We start from the raw sequence: 21,341 nt of genomic DNA, 5'->3' as shown, positions 1-21,341 counted from the left end.
TCTTTTCTATTCCATCATTTCTAGTAAATCCATCGGGTGGGTGTCTGGAAAGGTAGAAGGGCAGAGTAGAAAAGACAAGATAGAAATATCCTAGCGTTGGAGTCCAGAGCACAGAATTGCCTCCCCTACACCTGAGTGGAGACTCTCAGAAGGGGGAAGACACACCTCTATAAAAGGCACGCAGGAGGAGATTTGGGGTAGAGTATTTTCCTAAAATTTGAGTCCGTGGGTCTCTACATGCTGGTTCTGACCCTAGGGACCCTCCAAGGGACACTCAGATAAGGTTAGCAAGAAGTAGCCCAGAGCGGCGGTAGAAGGTTCTGCTCTGGCTTTGCTGGGTGCAAACAGGCAGAATTCTTGCCCCAGTTCCCGCCCCCGCCCCCCTTGGCATGGCCCTGGCCACCCACGTAATTCCCTCCTCCCACCTCAAAACGCAGTGATCACGGGAAGGAGCAATTCTGTCCAAAGAAGCAGGTTTGGCAGAGCCCAAACCCCTCTGCTCAGGTAACTGAAGCCAAAGGGACATTTCTACATCAGTTTCCCAAAAAGCGAGAGAACAAATAAACTGAAAGCTATAAAGAAAGCAGTTCTGTTTACTAGATTTCTCAATGTTTCAGAGCTAGTAGCACACTCACTCCTGCCCTTCTGCACATTTCCAGTTACTGGCTGGAAAGGATCCCACTTCACAATCATTGCCAGTCCACAGGCCACTCTCACTGGCACCAGCCACGTGGCTGGGCTCCCTGCCCCCAGTCTTACCCCACTCCCATCCATTTACCACAGAGCAACCAACGTTATTCACGACACCAAATACATGAATATGCCACTCCCCCACTTAAAACCACCATCTGAGGATCAAGTTCAATCCTCACTGTTGTTTACCTGGTGTCCTCTCTCGACACTCCCACCTCCTGATGCCTGGAAAACTCCTTACAGGCTCTGACTGGGCCACTCTCTCTCCTGTCCCTGGGACTTCCTGGTGTGACCTGGTCCTAGCATAGGTCTCCATTTAGCTGTCACTGGGTCACATTTCCTGGTCACCTCCCGGACACTGACACCGGTGCTCTGCGGACAGCCTGCTTTCCATTGCTGCGCGTCTCCCACATTCTGAGTGCCAGCAGGGGCCACTCCTGTCCCTAGTAAGGAAAATAGTACCTGGTACGTAGTAGGCACTTGGGGACTGTCTGCTTAATTAATTAATTAATTAAGAGATGGACATGAGAAATAGGGCTTCAGACTCTAAGGGTGGTGGCATGTCTGGGCCTGCAGTAACCGATTTCTCAAGCTTGATTAACTAACTCAGGCAAAGTGTCCCCAGGGAGGGAGCTCCATGTTCAGCAGGCTTCCACCACACACTTGTGATGGCCACAGAGGACTGCTGAGTTTCCCAGGTGACTCCTGCGGCATCCAGGGAAATGTAATTGAATCTAGGTCAGCTTTCCACAAACAGCGGGTTTAGCTAAGCCTGGAGCAGGCCCTCCAAGGCCAGGGGAGCCACGAACATGCTTTTGGCCACGCTTCATGTCCAAGTGCTCCATGTACTTCCCAGGTCTTGTTATTAGTCACACAGGTGGAGCACCCTTGTCCAAATTCAACAGTTTCCATACCCTCACCTTTCTTCTGTGCCTGGAGGAAGTGACTGTCTAAACTTTGGCCCATTTTTGAAAGAAATTTTCACTTCAATTGCCATTTTAAAGCTATTCATATCTAGAAAATACAACGGACTGCTAAAACATGACCTAAAATAAAGATGCTCAACATCATTAGTTGCTGAGTATTACTTGACCATAAAAAAAGAATGAAATCTTATCATCTGTGATAGCCTGGATGGACCTAGAGACTAGAGAGTATTATGATCAATGAAATAAGTCATTCAAAGAAAAACAAATATCATATGATTTCACTTCTATGTGGAATCCAAAGAACAAAATAAACGAACAAACAAAATAGAAGCAGACTCATAGTTACAGAGAGCAGACTGCTGGTTGCCAGAAGGGAGGGGATATGGGGGACTGGGTGAAAGAGGTGAAGGGATTAACAAGTACAGATTGGCAGTTACAAAATAGTCATGGGTATAAAGTACATCACAGGGACTATCATCAATAATATTGTAGTAACTTCGCACGGTGCCAGAGGGCACTGGAAATATTGGGGGAACACTTTGTAAAGTATATGATTGTCTCACTACTATGCTGTACACTTGAAACTAATACAAAATAATACTGAATGTAAACTGTAATTTAAAAATAACATTAAAAAAAAGAGAAGAGAAAGCAGCCAAAATCCTCCCCCTATTTTTAATTGCTTTTGCAATAGACCTACAGATTTCCCTTAGGCTAAAAAGAGAAACCCCCAAGCAAAACCAGGTTTCATTATAATAAAAGAAAAAATTAATTTAATTTTTAAAAACCCCAATGAACTACCACTACACACCCACTGGGACTACTAAAATGTTTTAAATGTTAGTGTTAGTGAGTATGTGAAGCAATGGGCACTCCCATACACTGCTCGTGGGAATGTAAAATGGAACAGCAACTTTGCCCAACAGTTCCTGCAGTTACACACAGACTGAGGATACAGCCCAGCCATCCCACCCGAGGTATAACAGTGCACCCTTATCCACAGGGGATGTGTTCCAAGACCCCCAGCAGATGTCTGAAACCACAGATAGTACCAAAGCCTTTAGACTATGGTTTTTCCTATCCATACATACCTATCATAAAGCTTAATTTATAAATTAGGCACAGTAAGAGCTTAACCACAGTCACTAATAATAAAGTAGGGCAATTATGACAAGGTAGTGTAGTAAAAGTTATGTGACACTATTAAGTAAAATAAGGGTAATTTGAACACAAGCACTGCAATACGGTGACCGTCGATCTGATACTGAGATGGCTGCTAAGGGACTAACAGGCAGAAAACATATATAAAGTGTGAATTTGCTTAACAAAGAGATAATACATGTCCCAGGCCTTACAGAACAGGATAGTGCAAGATCTCACCATGCTACTCAGAATGGCAGCCAACTTAAAACTTATGAATTGCTTTGTTATGAATTTTCCATTTAATGTTTTTGGACTGTGGTTAACTGCGGATAACTGAAACCACAGATAAAGGAAACCACTGTATTTACCTGAAAGAAATGACAGCGTATGTTCACACAACTGTACATGAATTTTGTAGAAGTCCTATATAGAACAGTCCTGAAAACAACCCAAATGTCCATCAACTAGTGAATAGATTACAATGGAATACTACTCGGCAATATAAAGGAACAACTTACTGATACATGCAACAGAATGGATTAATCTCAAAAGCCTCAGCTAGTAGAAACCAGCCAGACACCAAAAACAACATACTGTAGGTCTCCACTCATTCTCACATTCTGCAAAATGGAACAATAGGGACAGAAATCAGATGAGTGGTGGCAGTGGTTATGGGTGGGGGAGAGGACAGACTGTAAAGGGGCACAGAGTGATGCAAACATTCCACACCACGATTTTGGTAGTGGTTATATAACTACGCCCATTTATCACCGAACTGCTCACTTAAAAAGGATAAACTTAACTGTATGTAAATTATATACATCAATAGCCTGACTTTTCCTCCTCCCCCCCCCCTCACCCCTGCAACCAGAATAAGAACTTGCCTTCCATTATAACAATTAACATTCTCCACAAGTCCAATCATACCTTGGAAGACCTAAGAACTGCATAGTGTAAAGCTTGATTATTGTGTAATTCCCCAGGAAGGTGAATAGTGAATCAAATATTCACCATCTATTCACTGAACAAACAACTGCAACCTGAACTTTACAAGACTTCTATTCGCCACAACAAATATTGACTGAGTTCCTCTTATGTGTCTGGTGCTGTTCTAGACACTGGCGATTCAGCAGTGAACGAAAGAAGCCAAGTCCCTGCTCTCAAGGAACTCCAGCAAGGAAGTGGAGAACTGACAAACAACAGTGGGTGGTTACAGCAGAGGGTGGTCAGAATAATAAAGAAAAATAAAGCTGAGTAAGGGGACAGAAAGCAATAGGGGGTGGGTGACTCCTTTCTGCCGAGACACCCTGGGGACAGTGAAATAAGAGGGTAGGCCATATGCTACTTACAAAAGGGTCTCCAAGTGACAGCTGGGATTGTGAATTCTATTAACGTTTTCCTAAACCAAAACGGGAAATGCCAGAGAGACTCAGTGATGCTGGCAAAAGAAAAACATATCCGTTCGCAGGAAGCTGGTGTGAAGGGGGAAGTGAGGACCCCCCCAAGCCCTCCCCCCCCCCGTCGCCCCCCCCTCCCCCCCCTCCCCCCCGTCAGCACCTACCACACTGCCCCTCCACCCCGTCTCACCAAAATGGCGCACCCTTTGAACTTCACAGGTAAGTTTCAAAGAGAGAAAAGAAATATTAAAAAGGAGAGGGGAAGAGGAAGACATGCTAAAAGCACAAGATAGGGGGGTGTTTTTCCCCACTTAGCAAAATAAAAAAAAAAAAAAACAGGAACTACTTCCCATGACTATATTTTCTTTTTAGATGGAAGCTCAACCCTAAATCTAGAGGGCATGGCCTCACATGCCCGCAGTGGTCTTACTGAACAAACTAAAAGTTTCTGGTAACAGTGCCAACATGAGCACTTTTCTTTTTTCATTACATTTCCTTCAACATTAAAATCTTGTATTAGGAGATAGAAAGAATTCGATGGGGTTTTGGAGACCTGCTCTCACCACACACCTGCTCTACTCTACAGAGAAGCTGAAGCTCCCCAAAAAGTAAGTGCCTTGCCCAGAGTCACCCCCTAGAGTAAGAGCCAGCCCCTGGATTTCTCAGGAAATAACTTTCAAAACAACCGCTGTATGCCCTTTCCCCCCACGGTATTTCTCCCACAACAGTTTGTTCTTCTGAATAGTTCATAATCCAGAATGTGCGGTGAGCAACTAATTTTCATCCATCAAAACAGTGGTTTTATGAGAGCCATTTCTCGAAACTCAAGATTAATTAATAAGTGTGTGTGTGTGTGTGTGTGTGTGTGTGTTCTTCTCTGTCAGGCAAATTTCCAGATGGTTACCAGAAGTGAGACAGAAGTTGACATTTCTGACATCTATCAGTATTTCTCTTGATGGAACTGTTCCTACATGCCTTCTATCAATAAACAGCTAACCAGGAACCTACATGCAGGAGAGAGATGTAAGGCAGGATTTAACATATCACATACAAACTGAAAATGTATTGGTGCTGAAGCTCAACCGATTGCCTACTCACGAGATGGGGATGCAAAAGCAAAAATTACAGATGTTTGTGCATCTCATCTCCAGAGAGGTGCGGAGGGTCCTGGAAGTCCAACAGATGTGCTTGCTTAGGGAAAGGTTTGTCCTTTCATAGCCTCTGAGCATATGTGTCTGAGCATATAGCCACATTCGGGAAACAGGCTAATGAGGTAACTGAAAGTCAGAAGACCAGGCTGGAAGATGCTCACTGCGCCCATGACTGAAGACATGGCCTGGGCGGTGGGGATCTCAGTCATCCTGTGATTTCCCCCCCCCCTTACTTGTCAGCTTTATTAAGCCGGAGGCTAATTTAACTGCCTCAGTTTAACTTTTCTGGCCTCCAGGTGCTTTTCAGCTCTCTAGCCTTAAGGTCATCCTTACTAACCCTTAAATTCCCCTGCACATTCCCAACCATCCTGTAGACCCACATTTAAGTAAAACTGCCCTCAGTTGCCATCAGGCCCCTAGAACCCTGCAGAAAGACCATGGAATTTTATTCTACTTAAACTATAACATTTAAATACTCAAATTTGAGGAGGCAATGAGTATAAGAAGTCCTCCAAGAATAAAATGCAACCATTCTGTTGACTCTGCTATTGCACTACCCAGTTAAATAATATAGATCCAGTGAATTTAATCAATGCCAGCACTCTGTAATTTAGAGGGACTTCTTTGAAATTACCAAATGCATCACCTCTACTTGGTTATTAGTAGCAATACATTTATAGATAACTTCACACTCCTCTTTTATCCTGGGATACATTATTCAATTTCCTGGACAAAATTATTTGCTAATAGCTAATTTTCAAAATGAGGGCTATGAAATAAATACATAAAAACCAAAAGTTAGAAGAGATCCACGAATACTGTAGAAATCTGTAACTGGCCTTTGAGACGCATTAATTTCTCATGCGTCAACAATTCTATTTTAAAGGAGACTCAAAAAATTTAAGTCTACTCCTATCATGTCACTGACATTTGTAAAACCAAAGATCCTACTCAACACTCAACATTCCAGTTTCTACCTGCTAAAACAGCCTCGGGACTTCTAAAACCGCCAAGGGCCAAGGTTTCTGAAAGCAAATCTGGGCTGTAACCCAGTTCTTGTCTCATTGTAGAATTATGGAGAAATTCTAACAAAGGGTTAGATAGCCCTTCTTCCCCCTGCTGATTTCCGCTGAACACACACACACACACACACACACAGTGACCTTCAAAGGAGGGCTTCAGCAAACAATACAGCCATTTGCCTTTTCCCTGGTTGGGGGTTCGCAGAACATAGGACAAAGAACCTTTCCCCTAGAAAAGAAATCAACCTGTCATAGAAAGTAAAAATTCTAAACTTTTCAACCACAATCAAAATGCCAAAATAAAAGTGGGACCTGCGGAGAAGGAACTACTGGTCAAACACCCTGAGCTATAGAAGCACCAGCAAGACTCCACCCACAGCCCTATAGTCACAGGAAAACTTGATCGGATAATGTTCCCTGCTGTTGCAGGCAGGTTTTCCAAGAGAATTTTAGGATAAAAGGCTTAGTGACTATATCAGCAAAAATTGTTTTGTTTGGCTTACATCTCTTAGAGGGTCAATGTCTTGAGACATACTGCCGTCTTCCAGTCTAAAGGGTTTATTTTTACAGAAAAGCGCAAAGGATTTAGGGGACACACAAACCCAAATCCCTCCACTGCTTTCCCCTTCGTGTGCCCCCCTACAACCATGCAGCAAACACCCCCAAACATTCTTAACTCTTTTTATTTTCTTAAATTAACTGACCCAGTAGAAAGAAGGGCAGTTTTGGAGTCAGAGAAAACTGGGTTTGAATCCTGACTCTGCTACTCAGCAGCTCTGGGACCCTAGGGACTCTGAACCCCTGTATCCTTTCCATACAATAGAGCTAGTAATGCACATAAAACATTTAGCCAGTTCCAGTAAACGGCAGATTAGTGCAGCTGACTTCACAGGGAAAGCACTCATCCAGGGTGGGGCGCGGAGTGGGCGGTTTATTAAAGGAATCTCTCTTCCATCTCCTTTGTCCACAGAAGGTACTAAACACACATGCGGCTCTTTGGCCCCTTGAGTGTGGCTCTTCCTAAGCCTTAGTAGTACCCTAATTAAGTTAATAACAATGTACCTACCTATATAGTTTAAGTTTAAAAAATTTGGCTCTCAAAAGAAATTTCAATCGTTGTACTGTTGATATTTGGCTCTGTTGACTAATGAGTTTGCCGACCACTGCCCTGGTGTTCTAGTACCACTTTTGCCATTGTTTTACCATAATACCCCCTTTTGGGGGCTCCCACCACTCACTCATATTATTCCCTCCACACTCATGGAAGTCAGCCCCCAGGTTCCACGCAGGCACACTGCCTCCTTCCTTCCAGTCTTCAGCACCTGGGTGTTCCTCTCCACCCTACTTCCTCCCGCCTCTATGTCAATTACCTATTTGGCCTTATAATTCCTTCTTCTTTTCAGCTCTCCCTATAATCTTCTCCAGAGCACCAACGTATCAATTGCTCCCTGCTAACCTGCCAGGGGTGGGCAAACTTTTTGACTCGAGGGCCACAATGGGTTCTTAAACTGGACCGGAGGGCTGGAACAAAAGCATGGATGGAGTGTTTGTGTGAACTAATATAAATTCAAAGTAAACATCATTACATAAAAGGGTACGGTCTTTTTTTTTTTCAGTTTTATTCATTTCAAACGGGCCGGATCCGGCCCGAGGGCCGTAGTTTGCCCACGGCTGTGCTAAACTGTGAGTCAAGTGCAGCGAGCTAAAGTGTCTCAGCATCTTCTTATCCTCTGCCACGCTGAGCCCAGTGCCCAGGAGGACTCGGTGCTCCGCAAACATTTGTAGAATGAAGCCCTCAGAAGTCAGACCACAGGGATGGCAGAAAATAGTAAAAATAGGTTCACTACAGTAACAAGTCAGAAATTTCATTCAAAGTAAAGGTTCGGGTAGCCTAAAACCATGACAAATTTTCCAGCTGTGTTCAAAGAAACACGAGTTCAGGCAGGAGTGCATGTCATCTGGCTTTCCTCAAAGCGGCTGTAATTTGTTGGAAAGGACATTCATTTTCATTGATTGCACGTGAGCAAAGGAGAGCCTGCAATTCGCTGGACTGAGGTTCTAGAGCCCTTGGAAACATGCTAATAAGAGCATCTCCTCTAGGAGCTCAACCCGAATATCAGCACCGTCAGCCTTGGTCAGGAACACTGAGCTCTAACATCATAGGCTCAAGTCAAGAACTGGCTTCATGAAGCATATCAACACCTGAGTACAAGTTTTCTACCTCAACACTTTATTCCCTTTACTTTTGCCCAAACTAGTTCTCTAATCTCTGAGCTCTTATCCAGTTCTAGTTCATGGAGTCTATGACCAAACCCATCAACCTTTTTCAGAAGGTCCTCTTTCACCAGCCAGCTCTTGGGGAGGGCAGGCATGTGTCATGTGAGCCGGACACCTCTGTTTCTGCAGCCTGGTGAGGTAGATGAGAATGTAGTCAGGGTTCCAGAACAGTCAGAGGGGCACAGGATCTAGCCCTGCCCTCCCAACTTGATAAGTGAACTCCTCTGTGATAACCAAAACAAACCACTTTGCCAGCTGCCTGGCTAAATGAAGAGAAGAAAGAGGAATAAAATCACAAGTTTAAATCCACATACTTGTGATTCTGAAAAACAAAAATGAATGGATGTTAGTTATTTAAAAAAAAAAAAATACTGGTAATATGAACTCCATTATTTGAAGTCTGGGAGGATTCTCCCAAAAGAAATAGATCTGTTTTATTCCAATATTACCATGATTCTGAGTATGCCTTCTAGAAAGCGCTACTATCACTGAGATGTTCACAAATCAAACATTTTCTGTGCCCGATTCATAAGTGCTCAAGGAAAGATGAAAGGACACTCAGGGGTGGAACTCCTGACAGCCTCCTTTTTTCAACTGTGGTTTTATAGTGGCATCTAAAAGTCCAAACGGTTCAGTCTCCCAAGAGACCATGTGCTAAGTGATTACATCAGGTGAGCACCAGGGAGTCCCCACGTGGAGCTCGTATCCCGAAGCCTCCGGGGCACGTCCACTCCCCTTAATGGAGGCCATTTGAACCAAGTGTCAGAAAACCCTCCATTTGCTCAGCAGAGGAGAAAACCATGTTGTGATCATGTGTAATGTGACTAGAGTCAGAAACTGGAAAAATGGTACAATACCCCTAAATTTACAAATCCTGCAAACAGGGCTGACAACTGAAAAACACTATTTGACCAAAGGCTTTCTTTATCTTGAACTCAAGCTCCTTACTACAATTAACACAATCACTAAAGTTAAAAACAGGGGGGGAAAAATCCGGCCTTGTATCACAATTAATCTTATCTGGCCAAAATTAACATAAGAGTTCTGCACTTTTGCATAAAGGAAGTGATTCTAAGAAAAGACTCAACGTTCAAGACTTTTGTGATTTCCTTCCAATTAGAATCTACAGCCAAAGAGCAATTTTTATTTGGGAGGAAAAAATCAGGTTGAAAAACCCCTTAAGATTCAGATTGGACCGACAGAAAGAATAAATAAATGAGGCCAGTCCAATATTCAAGGATTTGGGCTCCATTTTAAGCAGAGAAGGATAGACTTCTGTAGATGATTTCTTTTTTCTCTTCTAAAAGGACATTATAATATTACCCAAAATTCTGGTGTAAAGAAGCCTGGATTAAAAAGGCAAGAGGGCAAGATTTTAATTTTCAGTCCATCACAAAAGAGGAGTGAATTTAGGCAACTCGTTCTACCACTTTGAGCCACAAAACAGAAAACATATTTTTATGACAAAGAGGCTGCACCAGATGATCTTCTGAGTCTAAGAAAACTGCCTGGAGCTTGGGTATCAGACCTGAGGTTGAATCCTCCATTAGCGAAATGCGTAAACCATGAATATGTTATTTAGCTTCTCACTGTATCCAGCGCACCACCTGAAAAATAGGCCACCTCAGTATTTCCCCAAATGCAGGAGAGTTATACAAGATGAATTTAAGGAGTACTTAGAAAATTTTAGGAGATGGACAGGCACAGAATTAAACACTGAATCACATCATGAGAAAATTCTGTTCTTTTCAGCACTTCTTTAGCCTTTATAAAAATGTTATCACGTTAAAGAGAAAGGTTTTGTTTGGTCTTCTCTTCCACACCTCTTTAGCACAGGCTAGTTTCCCTGCTCAACAAAGTAAGAGCAAGTCTCAGCCAGCCAGTGCCTTCGGAAAGCAATTTTATTTTATAGATAGTTTGTTTAAAAGATAATGTGGTCTTTATTTTAATTATTTTTTAAATTATCTTCTATTTGAGACAACTGACACCAGTTTCCATTTAGAAGACCAATATAAAGTAAACTTTAAGAAATGTATTGGTGATTACAAAAATGAGAGTCAATTTAAATAACTTGAGTGGCTTCTTTGTTGCCTATCTCAGGGTTACAGTGGAGATTAAACGAGGAATGTAGGGGAAGACCTAGTCCACACTGGGCTCTCATCTACCCATGCTCGATGGGTACAACTTCAGCCAGTGAGAAGCATGAGTAGAAGGTACGGTGCAAACAGAAGCAACCACTGAGGATGGATGTGAGTTTCCAGAACAACGAGGGGCCAAGACGGTGTTCTTGAGGTAGAAATCAGAGAAAACCTATAGAGGAAGATTTAGTTAAATACTTATTGAGCCATACTATGTGTTAATCAATAGTGAGAAAACCAGGTGCAGTTCCCTCCAGTATGCCGCACAATCTCGAACAAAGCTGTCAAAAAATGGTCAGAGTCTTATTTCAAAGAGCCTTGAATGCCAAGCTAAAGGTCATTATGGTGGCAGATCCTTAAAGTCTTGGCATTGGCTCAGCAACTAGTACTTTATATAGTGCTTGAAAATATTTGCTGAGCAGAATGAATTTTGGTTCAATGGCATTTTTTTGTATGTTAACACATTTAATGTATGTATTTTATATGTATATTATGTTTATTTTAAATATTCTATCTCCCTCTTCCCTCCCTCTTCCGGTACCAGAGATCACACCTCACCCCAGCAAAGATGAACTGCCACCTCCATCACAAGGACCTACCCCTGGGAGTGGACAAAGGGCTACAAGTCAATCTACACTCATTAGTCTGAGTATTCACTTCCTCTCTGCCTTTCCCAGGAAGGCTGCTCCCACCATCAGTGTTCCCTTTATGGCAAATGTGTATCATTTAAATACCAGAGCCAATCCATTTCAAGCTGCCATACCCTTGCAGGTTTGTTTTCTTTCCAGCTTGGTTTGATTCTTGGCAAAAACAATTATTCCCAACCTGGCATCCTATAGGAATTCTGCAAAGCAAGTGTAGATAAGGATATGAAACCCAAACAACTTAGCTCCTTTCTCCTCCCATGCCCCCCACCCCAGTCTTGCTTCTTTTTCTCCCTTCTTCTTCCTTCTAGTCCTAATTTATTATGATTTCTGAAACAACAAATTCATGGCAATGCTTTAAAAAGCTACCCTCAATGAGTCAGATATTTAGAAATATCCTTATAAGGTTAATCCAATTCTCTAGGATGAACATTAACATTCCTTTCTTGGAGGATGAATGAGTCTTAGGAGTCAGTTTTTCTTTTTATCACACATGGGCTTAACAAGACTGCAATATAAGTTTAAGAAGCAAAACATATACCCAAAGTGGAGATGTCCAGGATGGAGAGCCCAAAACATTTTATTCCACAGAGACTCTCCAAACGGTGAGTCGAGGGTAAGAACAATGTCTCGCTATACCATGTTTGCTCTATTGAAATTTATTGAGATGAACTAACTCCTTCCTTTGTATTTCAGAGGAGAACTTCCTTCTGGTCCTATGACTCAAGTCTGTGGCCACCTAATGCACATAAATAGGCAATTTCAACCACTTTCTTTCCTTCTTCCTCTCCTCCCACCATCTTCCTTTCTTCCGTCATTATTCTCATGGGAAATACTTTTATGCTTTCCCTGGATGTTTCCCCTCTATCTTTCAAAGCTGTTACACTAATGTCCCTCAAGCCACAACTCTGGGCAGCTCCAATCAAAGGATCAGCTTCCCTTTTCCTAAGTGCAGACCTAGAGTTAGAGGATGTAAAAGCCTGAAGGGATGGATCCTTAAAATCCAAGTACTTCAGCCTCTTTTATTTTAAAAACCTAGAACCTAAATCTCAAAACAGTAAAATGACTTGCCCAAGGTCACATGGTTCCTTTGTAGGTTACTGGGTTATATGCAAAACATAATTATATGTAAGATTGTAGGTATAAGTAATTAAATGTAAAATTTGGGGTGTACATGCCTATGTATAGTTTTTCTGAAGACAGAATGCATAACTTTCATCAGATTCTCAAGGTAATAAAAAAATTTTCACCTATTAAATATAACCATTGACTGAATGATATATATATAATTCTTTCTTCCGAGGAAATGTCCCATACAAAATACAGTTATCATAAAATATGTTGACTTCTGGACTAGACAGATGAAATGCTTTAACTTCCAAGTGCTTCTTGGAAGTTGGATTTGGCATAGAAAATGCTGCAGAGTTTTCAACACATATAGATAGATAGATAGATAGATAGATGATAGATAGATAGATATTGAATAAAAGGTCCTATTCATAAAGGTTATTTTGGTTTCTAAAAAGTATTTAAATTCTAAATTACTTGGTGAATTATCTCATTCTTATTTTAAAAATAAATTAATGTGCAAATCAGAGTACATGAATGTGAAAGTATCTCAAATCACAGCTGCCTCAAAAAGAGAAATGAAACTGAATGGAATCGGAATTGTTTGTTCTAACAAAGTTCGCAGGCCTAGATAATTTAAGTATGTACTAAAATTTCTCAATCGTAAACCTAACCTTAACTACAGTTATTTCTCCAACAACTCTATTTCTAATTTTTTTCTATAATTATCCCATCATTTTAATTCTTTTACAATATAGAAAACAAACATTAGTTTCCCATTCTCTTTGTTTGACTCGCTCAAGTCAGCATTTATTGAACATCTTCCATATCCCATATCAAAAGGCTTGAATTAAGGACTGTGGAGAATGAACCAAAGACCTCCTCCTGGAGAAGTATACACTCAAAAGGAAGACAAATAAATGTTAATGATATCAAAACACAATTAAATACATGACATGAACAGTGCTGTAACCCAAACTTATGGGAGTAAAAGAGAAGGGGATAGGTTCATTTTAACTCTGTTGGCAAGGAGCGAATCCACGAGAGTTTATGGGAAGGATGGGCATTTAAATAAGATCTTAAAGTAGGTTTTCAAAATGAAAAAAGACAGGATCTCAAAGTTTATTTTGTTTTAGGATCCAAGCCTCATTCTAAACACTCTTTAATACAGTTTATCATCTCAATGCAGAGTAACAGAAGGCTCTATCTGAAAACAATTTTACATAGGAGCTTTTCCTTCTCTGCTTTCAAATACTTCTAAAGCGTACCTCTCTATCAGCATCTATGCGGGTTACCTATGCAGGGAACTATTTTCAGGTGAAAAATGAAAAGGGAAATCACTCTTTGCCTCTTTGCCTCTAGTCCGAACTTCAATTGAAATTGTGACAGGTCCCTACCCTGATCTTGATAAATTCATAGGAGCCAAACTGAGTGGGATGCAACCTCAGCTCCACTACTTACAATCTCCATGATCAGGCTACCTAACCTGTCCATACCTCAGTTCGTAAAAGGAAGATAACAGTGCCCACCTCATGTGGTTCTCTCATGAGTATGAACTGAATTATCACCTGTAAAATGCATAAAACATCTAGCAAACAATAAATCAACACTATAAATGTTTTGACCAAGAAATGTTTTCTAAGAGTTTATTTCTAACTTGTTATACCATTCCCCATCCTATTTCACTTTTATAAAGTAGACTTTGAAATTGTATTTACTTTCAGAGACAAATGTCTTAAGAAAAGGCTCAATTTGGTTCTTAGACAGTAATGGTAGTAACAGAGAAATAGCTTATTTCAATGACCCACAACACAATTAAGGATACAACAGGCAGGAATTTTATTGTATTACAAGCAATTTTTAAAAATCCCTTTTTCTTTTGTGAGAGAGAGAGAGAGAGAGAGAGAGACTGATCAGTTGCCTTCTGCATGCACCCCAACCAGGGATCAAACCCACAAACCAGATATGTGCCCTGACCGGGAATCAAACATGCAACCTTTTGGTGCACGGGACGACGCTCCAACCAACTGAGCCACACCAGCCAAGGCTGTTCCTTATACTTTCACAGCCAAATACCCTGCCTTTCCATTTTCTGTGTGTTGCACAAGGAAACATTTTGAGATCATATACCTACTCACAAATATTTGACTGAAGCAATAGCTCACTTTTCATTTTAAACCAAGAATTGGAGTTGAGCAAATCTTGTCTGTTCTTTCCATGGTGTTGCAATCCCTATGCAACCAATGTCCCAACAAGCTGAAGAGAATTTGGGTGGCCCACTCAGAAACAAGGGAAATATGATACAGGCTGTAGATTCTGACAAGGACTTAGCAGATGAACATACCAGAATACAGTGAGCATCCTTGGAAAGTCCTCTGCCAGCAGCAGCCGAAACTGTACGACCTCACTGCTTAGTGTGAGAGTCAAAGAACTTGAGCTCACTGGTCAGGTTCAAATCTTAGGTTTGCCACTTGCAAAATGTGTGGTCAGGGTCAAGTAAGTTAGCCTCTCAGTTTCTTAAGCTACAAAATAGGAATGATAAGTCAGTTTGTTGTAAAGATTAAATTAGTGTTTGAAAAGCATTTGGAACAGTACTTGGCACACAGTGCTATTTAAATGTCTATTAAATAAACACTGCAATAAGTTTGGCATTTATGATTATTGCTACATGCAGATATGAAGAGGGTCTCAATTTTTAGTATAGGCCCTTTCCCAGAAGAGCTAAGTAAAACAAATTTTCAGAAAAAATCATTTAAAAGTTGATGCTGGAGTTATTGACCATAAGGAGCACTATACATGCATTATTTCTTTAAGTAGCCAGTAGTAAATAAAAATGTATTTGAATTTGAGAGTATTATAGAAAAATACCACATGTCTATTGGTATTTTCTAGATACCCAAAAGGTTCATAATTAAAGAGTCTAAGGCAGGGGTGGGCAAACTTTTTGACTCAAGGGCCACAATGGGTTCTTAAACTGGACCTGAGGGCCGGAACAAAAGGATGGATGGAGTGTTTGTGTGAACTAATATAAATTCAAAGTAAACATCATTACATAAAAGGGTACGGTCTTTTTTTTTTTTTTAGTTTTATTCATTTCAAACGGGCCGGATCCGGCCCGCGGGCCGTAGTTTGCCCACGGTTGGTCTAAGGCAATGTCCATCTAACTATTTTAGGAGCTAAAAGTTGAAATCATGTACATATTAACAATTTGTAATCACTATAAATATAGCACAAGCAACTTGCTTTATGGGAGGGAAGATCCCTAAAAAATTTAACTGGAAAAATTTGCCAACTTCTCTCCATATAAGGTAAATACTACAGAAGATAAAAAGCTGTGCCGCTGTTTCATCCGGTTTCATTAATTTTTAATAATGTAAACATTGAGACTTCCTAGAGCAAAGGTTTAAAACAATCCAACCCTAATCACCCAATTCTAGACTAATCACAGTCTCACATGAACTGTAACCAGGCCCTAAGTCAAAATGTGCCAGGTGTCCATTACAGGCCTCTAATTTATATGTAAATCAAAATACTTGTAAGGGTTGAGATTTCAAATGCTCATCCGGAGGGGAGACACACATATCACTGGTGTCTCCTTTACAAATATGTCAGGCTTGTCCTTGCGAGGGGGCTCACGAATTATTCTGACTACATTATGGACTGTGGCCATCAAGAAGGCTGGTCACTCCGATTCTACTGTTTTTGCTCAAGTAGATACCGATTTGCTCTGTGTGGCCAATGTTTTCCAAATTCTCCGTCATGAATTATTTTAATGCTCTATCTATAGGAGCATCTGGGGGACGGGCTGACTTTGGAACCTTTGTTCTTGGAAATGAGTATACTCTCTGAAGAGGCTCTACTCCAGACCTTTTCCATGCTTTCACACTTTCTTTGATTTGCGAGAAGTGTCTCAACAGAATGATATGAACAAAAGAAAGAAGTCTCCCTTATTTTTGTGGTAGGTATGAGAAAAATGGACTGAAATAAAAGTGCTTATGAGGAAATAGCACTTTTTTAGTTGAGATTTAAGTTTTGTCTGAAAACAAGATCAAAACTTGGGTTTGGGGCCCCCAACTACTGTTAAAAGAACCAGCAAAACTTAGCTTTTGAAATTGGAAAATTTTGTGAGGTGGTCCTTTTGGAGGGGGAGGGGGAGGGGGAGATCCGGCCTTAGAAAATGACTTGATTTTCATCAACAAACAAGTTGTGTGTTTTTTTTAAATATCAAATTTGTCCTCTATTACATGAATGTATATACCATCCTCTCACTTTGTGAGGTGTCACTGAAAAGCCTTGGGTTTTAAATGATTCAAAAGACAAGGGTAAAAAAAATCTTGTTTATTTCCTTTCGTCTAATAACTGCTGGAAAAAAAAAAAAAAGGCACCTACACACACCCTGGCACAGGCCCACGCCGCAAGAACCTTCCGAATGACCGAGGTCTGGGAGTCAGGAAACATTCTAACAAAAAACAACCAGAAGGGCTTTCATCTGAACCCCCAGGGTTTCCTCCTTCATGGGATCTCAGTTGGAGCCCGCTAGCAACAATGCCTTGCAGAGCCCGGCCCCACTCTAGCCACAGGGCCAATTCCCTAGCCACCCGGCCAGGAGGCGCTGCGGGCCAGTCCCCCGGGGCCACCCGCAGCCCGGGCCCAGCGCTCCCCACCCCCACCCCCACCCCCACCGCGCAGCCCAGCCCAGGCGCGCAGCTCTCAGTTCTGCACCGCCCGCCGGGGTTACTCTCGGTCATTCCTCTGCACCATCTCGCCCCGGCTTCTCCATCCATGCCCGGTCTTAGGCTGCCCCAAGAGACTAGCAGCAAAGGGCAGGAAGACTGCGGGGGCGGGGGGCGCAGTGCAATGGGCACCCCAGCTCCAGGTTTGTGCAGGCTCTCCTTCTGAATCTTCTGTTTTTTAAAAGAATAAAGCTCGTCCCGCTGCGCCAGGGACACCAGCTCCGGTGAGCGCACGGAGACTGAGCAGGACCCCCAAGTCAAACCAAGTGAGCAGTATCACCACAGACCCCGTTTGGGACGCCTCCCGGGCAGGTTCTTCGGGAACAAGAACGCGCCATCCAGTCTGAGGGCGCACGGGGCGGACCCCCGGGTCAGAGCCCAATTCAGACCAGCTTCTTAAAGCACAGACTGGGGACCAAGTGTAGGCATTCATCCTGGTGGGCGCCCGCCGACCCGCACCCAGAGGCGTTTCTAGCCGGCCCGGGCACTTCCAAACAAAGGGAGGCGCTCGGTGCAGGACCCGTCACTCTCCCCACTCCGGCAGCAGTGCCCCCAGCAGGACCAGGAGCCCCCCAACCCACTGCCCCTGAGGTACTGCGCCCGGGTCTCCAAGCCCAGAGATGCTCCCCGGGCTCACCACAGGGCGAGCCCGGAGAGCAGCAGCGCCGCGTCTTCGGGTCGCCAGAGCTCGTCCTAGAACGACATCCCCACATTTACGGTACCCCCGCACCATTTCAATGCAAGAGGTGGAGGGTGTGGGGGTCCGGACTAAAGTCCCCGAATCCCAGCGCATCCCGAAGCCTCCTCAGCCCCGAAACCAAACAAGAACGCCTAAGTCACTGCAGAGCCTCTTACCTGTTTTCCACTTTTGTGTCTTCGTCTCTTTTCCCCACTCCCTGAAAAACCCTTCTGGAGAAGGGGGAGAGCAGGAGCAGAGCGCCCCGAGAAATGGGCTCTGGTGGCCCTGGTGCTGCGGCGACCCCTGCCTTGCCCACCCGCGCCCGGGGGAAGATGTGTCGGCTCGGCTCGGCTCGGCGGTCCCGGCCCCACTCTGTCTCCCTCGGAATTACCCGGCTTGTGCCGCGACTAGTTCCTTTTATAGATTCGGCTGCGCTGAGCACAGAGGTTACTATCGGTCAAAGCCTGTTCTCTCCCTGCCTCCCCGCCCTCTTCCCCGGCCTCTGTTTTTGTAGCTCAGTCACTCAGCAGAAAGCACGTGGAGCCGCGCCCCGCCCCTTAAACGGGCGATGTCCCGCAGCTCCCCGCAAGGCTGCGGGCGAAAAGTGGGGTTCGGGAGGTGCTGCGGGCATCGCCGGGCCCTCGGTCTGCGCCCCCCGACCCAGCCAGAGCCTGGCAGCCAAGGGCAAGCCGGAAACGCGGGGCCTGGGACTGCTTGGGAGGCTGTCTGTCTCCTTCCCAGAGGACATCGCTTCTCTACACTGCTTTCTTCCCCTTACTTTCCTGGGCCATTGGGAGCGCGAGGCTGAAAGCCACCCGACAACAACCCTTTAGTCCAGCGGTTCTCAACCTGTGGGTCGCGACCCCTTTGGCGGTCGAAGGACCCTTTCACAGGGGTCGCCTAAGACGGTCCTGCATATCAGATATTTACATTACGATTCATGACAGTAGCAACATTACAGTTATGAAATAGCAACGAAAATAATTTTATGGTTGGGTCACAACATGAGAAACTGTATTTAAAGGGCCAGAAGGTTGAGAACCACTGCTAGTCTTTCTTTCCTTTCAAAAGCTTAGGGTGCGGACAGTCCTCTGGAATTGACTGGTTGTTTTCTCTTTTTTTTTTTTTCTACCATAAACCCTGACTTTGATATTCAATTAGGCAACCTATTGCCTTTGGGATTCCCAGCCTGGGCCTGCCAGGTCACAGGAAAAGCCAATGGAAAGGGTCTTGCTAAACCGGGGGAGGAAGGAAGCCCACAGGACAGAACCATGGGTCCAGCCCCTTTTTATTTCCAATGTATTGCTCTGCGCCCAGGGATAAATACACAAGGCTTGTATTTTGGCTTCTGCAGATTTGCAAAGTGCAGCTAGAGACTCCCATTGGTGTAAAATTATATAACCATCCCAGATCTCCAACTTCTTCCTCTAACTTTGGCTTTTAACAGTCAAGGGCAACATCGCCGCCCGTAACATTTGAGGGGCAGAGGCAAGATTTCAAGTGGAGGCCCACATACTTATATGTCTAAATATTTAAGTCATAAATCAAATCTTAAAAGCAACCTGGAATGGCAGGTTCATATTCAGACTCCTCACGGTTTGATCTGAGTTTTGGCAGGAACGTGGAATGCGAGAGCCTGCCCCAGACCCCTTCTCTTCCCTCTTTCAGCTCCATCATATTCCGGAAGAGCCTCCAGTATATGCATGTGGACCCCCCACTGCACAAGCTTCCTCCGTGCATACAGTCAGGCCACAACTTGAGCTCAGGTGCATGCACCTGTGAGGAGGCCCATGCAGACCCTGGAAAGTGCACTTTGGGACCTGAAGGTCAAGGAAATGTGGGGTTCCAAAACTCTGGCGTCATGGCCCCGTGGCACTGTGGGCTGCTGACACTTAGGAAGGGATGGAGTCTGTGAAGGACCAGAGCCCAGCCTTCCGAAGCTCAGGGTGCAGGAGAGAGGTCCCTCTTGCCTGGGTGAAAGGACAATCCTGACTAAGAGGATTGGGTTCTGGGGTCACATTTGACCGAACCACATGATCCACAGCTTTCTGCCTCCATTTCTTCATCTGTAAAATGGAGAAAATATGTATTCTCTCCCTGCCTCACCGGGGTTTTCTGAAAATGAATTTTGTTCATCTAAGCTCCTTGAAAGAATGGTATTTTAGGATGTTATTAGGTGACTATTAATGTCATTTTCAGGTACCAGCCATGGCCTATAAAGTTTTCCCATGCCAAACTCATAAAACTCCAGGTCTAGCAAAAGTTAAGAGATCTCTCTGGCTCAGCCACAGTGGCTAAATAGTTGAGCATTGACCTATGAACCAGAAGGTCACGGTTCGGTTCGATTCCAGATCTGGCACATGCCTGGGTTTCGGGCTGGATCCCCCGTGGGGAGCGTGCAGGAGGCAGCTGATTCTCTCTCATCATTGATGTTTCTATCTCTCCCTCTCCCTTCCTCTCTGAAATAAAAATTTAAAAAAGAAAAAAAAAAGAAGCAATCTCTCTAACCCTCTAGATATAAAGAAAAGCTCCTGGAGGAGGTGTTACCATTTCAAGTGTGATCTGGGGAGAGTGACTATGTCTCTCTGATTCTCCATTCCCTACACCGTGCCCCCCCACTGATCACAGCGTGTAAAATTCCATCACCAAATTATTCCTTTTGGAATTTTGAAGGCTATGGTTCCCAAGAACACCCCCACTAAGAGTAATCCCTTAGATTGCTCTACTGGGGATTGAGTAACAGTAATCCTGTACAAATCACACAAAGACAGGATGCTGGAGAAAGAAGGTGAGCCCAAGAGGAAGATGAAAGCCCAGAGAGAGGACAACCATTGACTCTAAATACATAAGTCAATGGCCTCAAAGCCAAACTTGATCATTCTTAACTAAGAACAATCTGCAATGTCACCTCTTCGTTGCATATATGCACACACTGTATTGTTTGAAACCTATTTATGAATCTCATTGATTTCTACCAATAAAAGAGCCCAAGCTCCCCATGAGGCTACATGATTTGGCCAGGTGGTACAGGGACATAAGTCTGATGACACCAGCCCATACTTCGCAAGTGTGACAGATTCATATGACAAAAATACTGACTTCCAAAAGTTAGAGCCTAAGAGAATGTGTCCCTGGAGAAAGTTTCCAAGTGTGAATTCTCTCCCTTGAATGTCATAGGTTGATTTGTTCCTGAGTATGCTTTCATGAACTTTCCTCCAGCTCTTTAGATTCCTGCTAACACCAACACCAAAACTCCAAGCCTCCACCCCACATGACCCTTTCCAAATAAGTAAGAAAACCCTTCTTTGTTGCTGTTTGTTGCTCTGGAGAAGCTGATTCTGTAAATGTAGCCCAGGTGGGTGGGGTTCTGTTCAGAGATGACCCTGGCATTTTCTAATCACAGAATGGCCCTTCAGGCAGCTGTCACCTTGAAGACCTTGTTAGAAGTCATGGAGCTACAGAGAAGC

The 21,341-nt window shown here is 43.5% G+C and overlaps 1 protein-coding gene across 1 annotated transcript in view; it reads right to left on the bottom strand.

The window, feature by feature from the left end:
- Window positions 1–18,316, bottom strand: part of ABCA1 (ATP binding cassette subfamily A member 1) — a 111,613-nt gene extending 93,297 nt beyond the window's left edge. The window contains exon 1 of the mRNA XM_006088067.3: window positions 18,051–18,316. The gene's annotated coding sequence lies outside the window, so the exon portion shown is untranslated. The remainder of the gene's footprint in view (window positions 1–18,050) is intronic.
- Between the last annotated feature and the right edge of the window lie 3,025 nt (window positions 18,317–21,341).

Source organism: Myotis lucifugus, unplaced genomic scaffold (assembly GCF_000147115.1).
Source record: "Myotis lucifugus unplaced genomic scaffold, Myoluc2.0 scaffold_43, whole genome shotgun sequence".
Lineage (NCBI taxonomy): Eukaryota > Metazoa > Chordata > Mammalia > Chiroptera > Vespertilionidae > Myotis > Myotis lucifugus.
The sequence above is the reverse complement of the archived record's forward strand: the minus strand, read 5'-3'. Positions and strand labels throughout refer to the sequence as shown.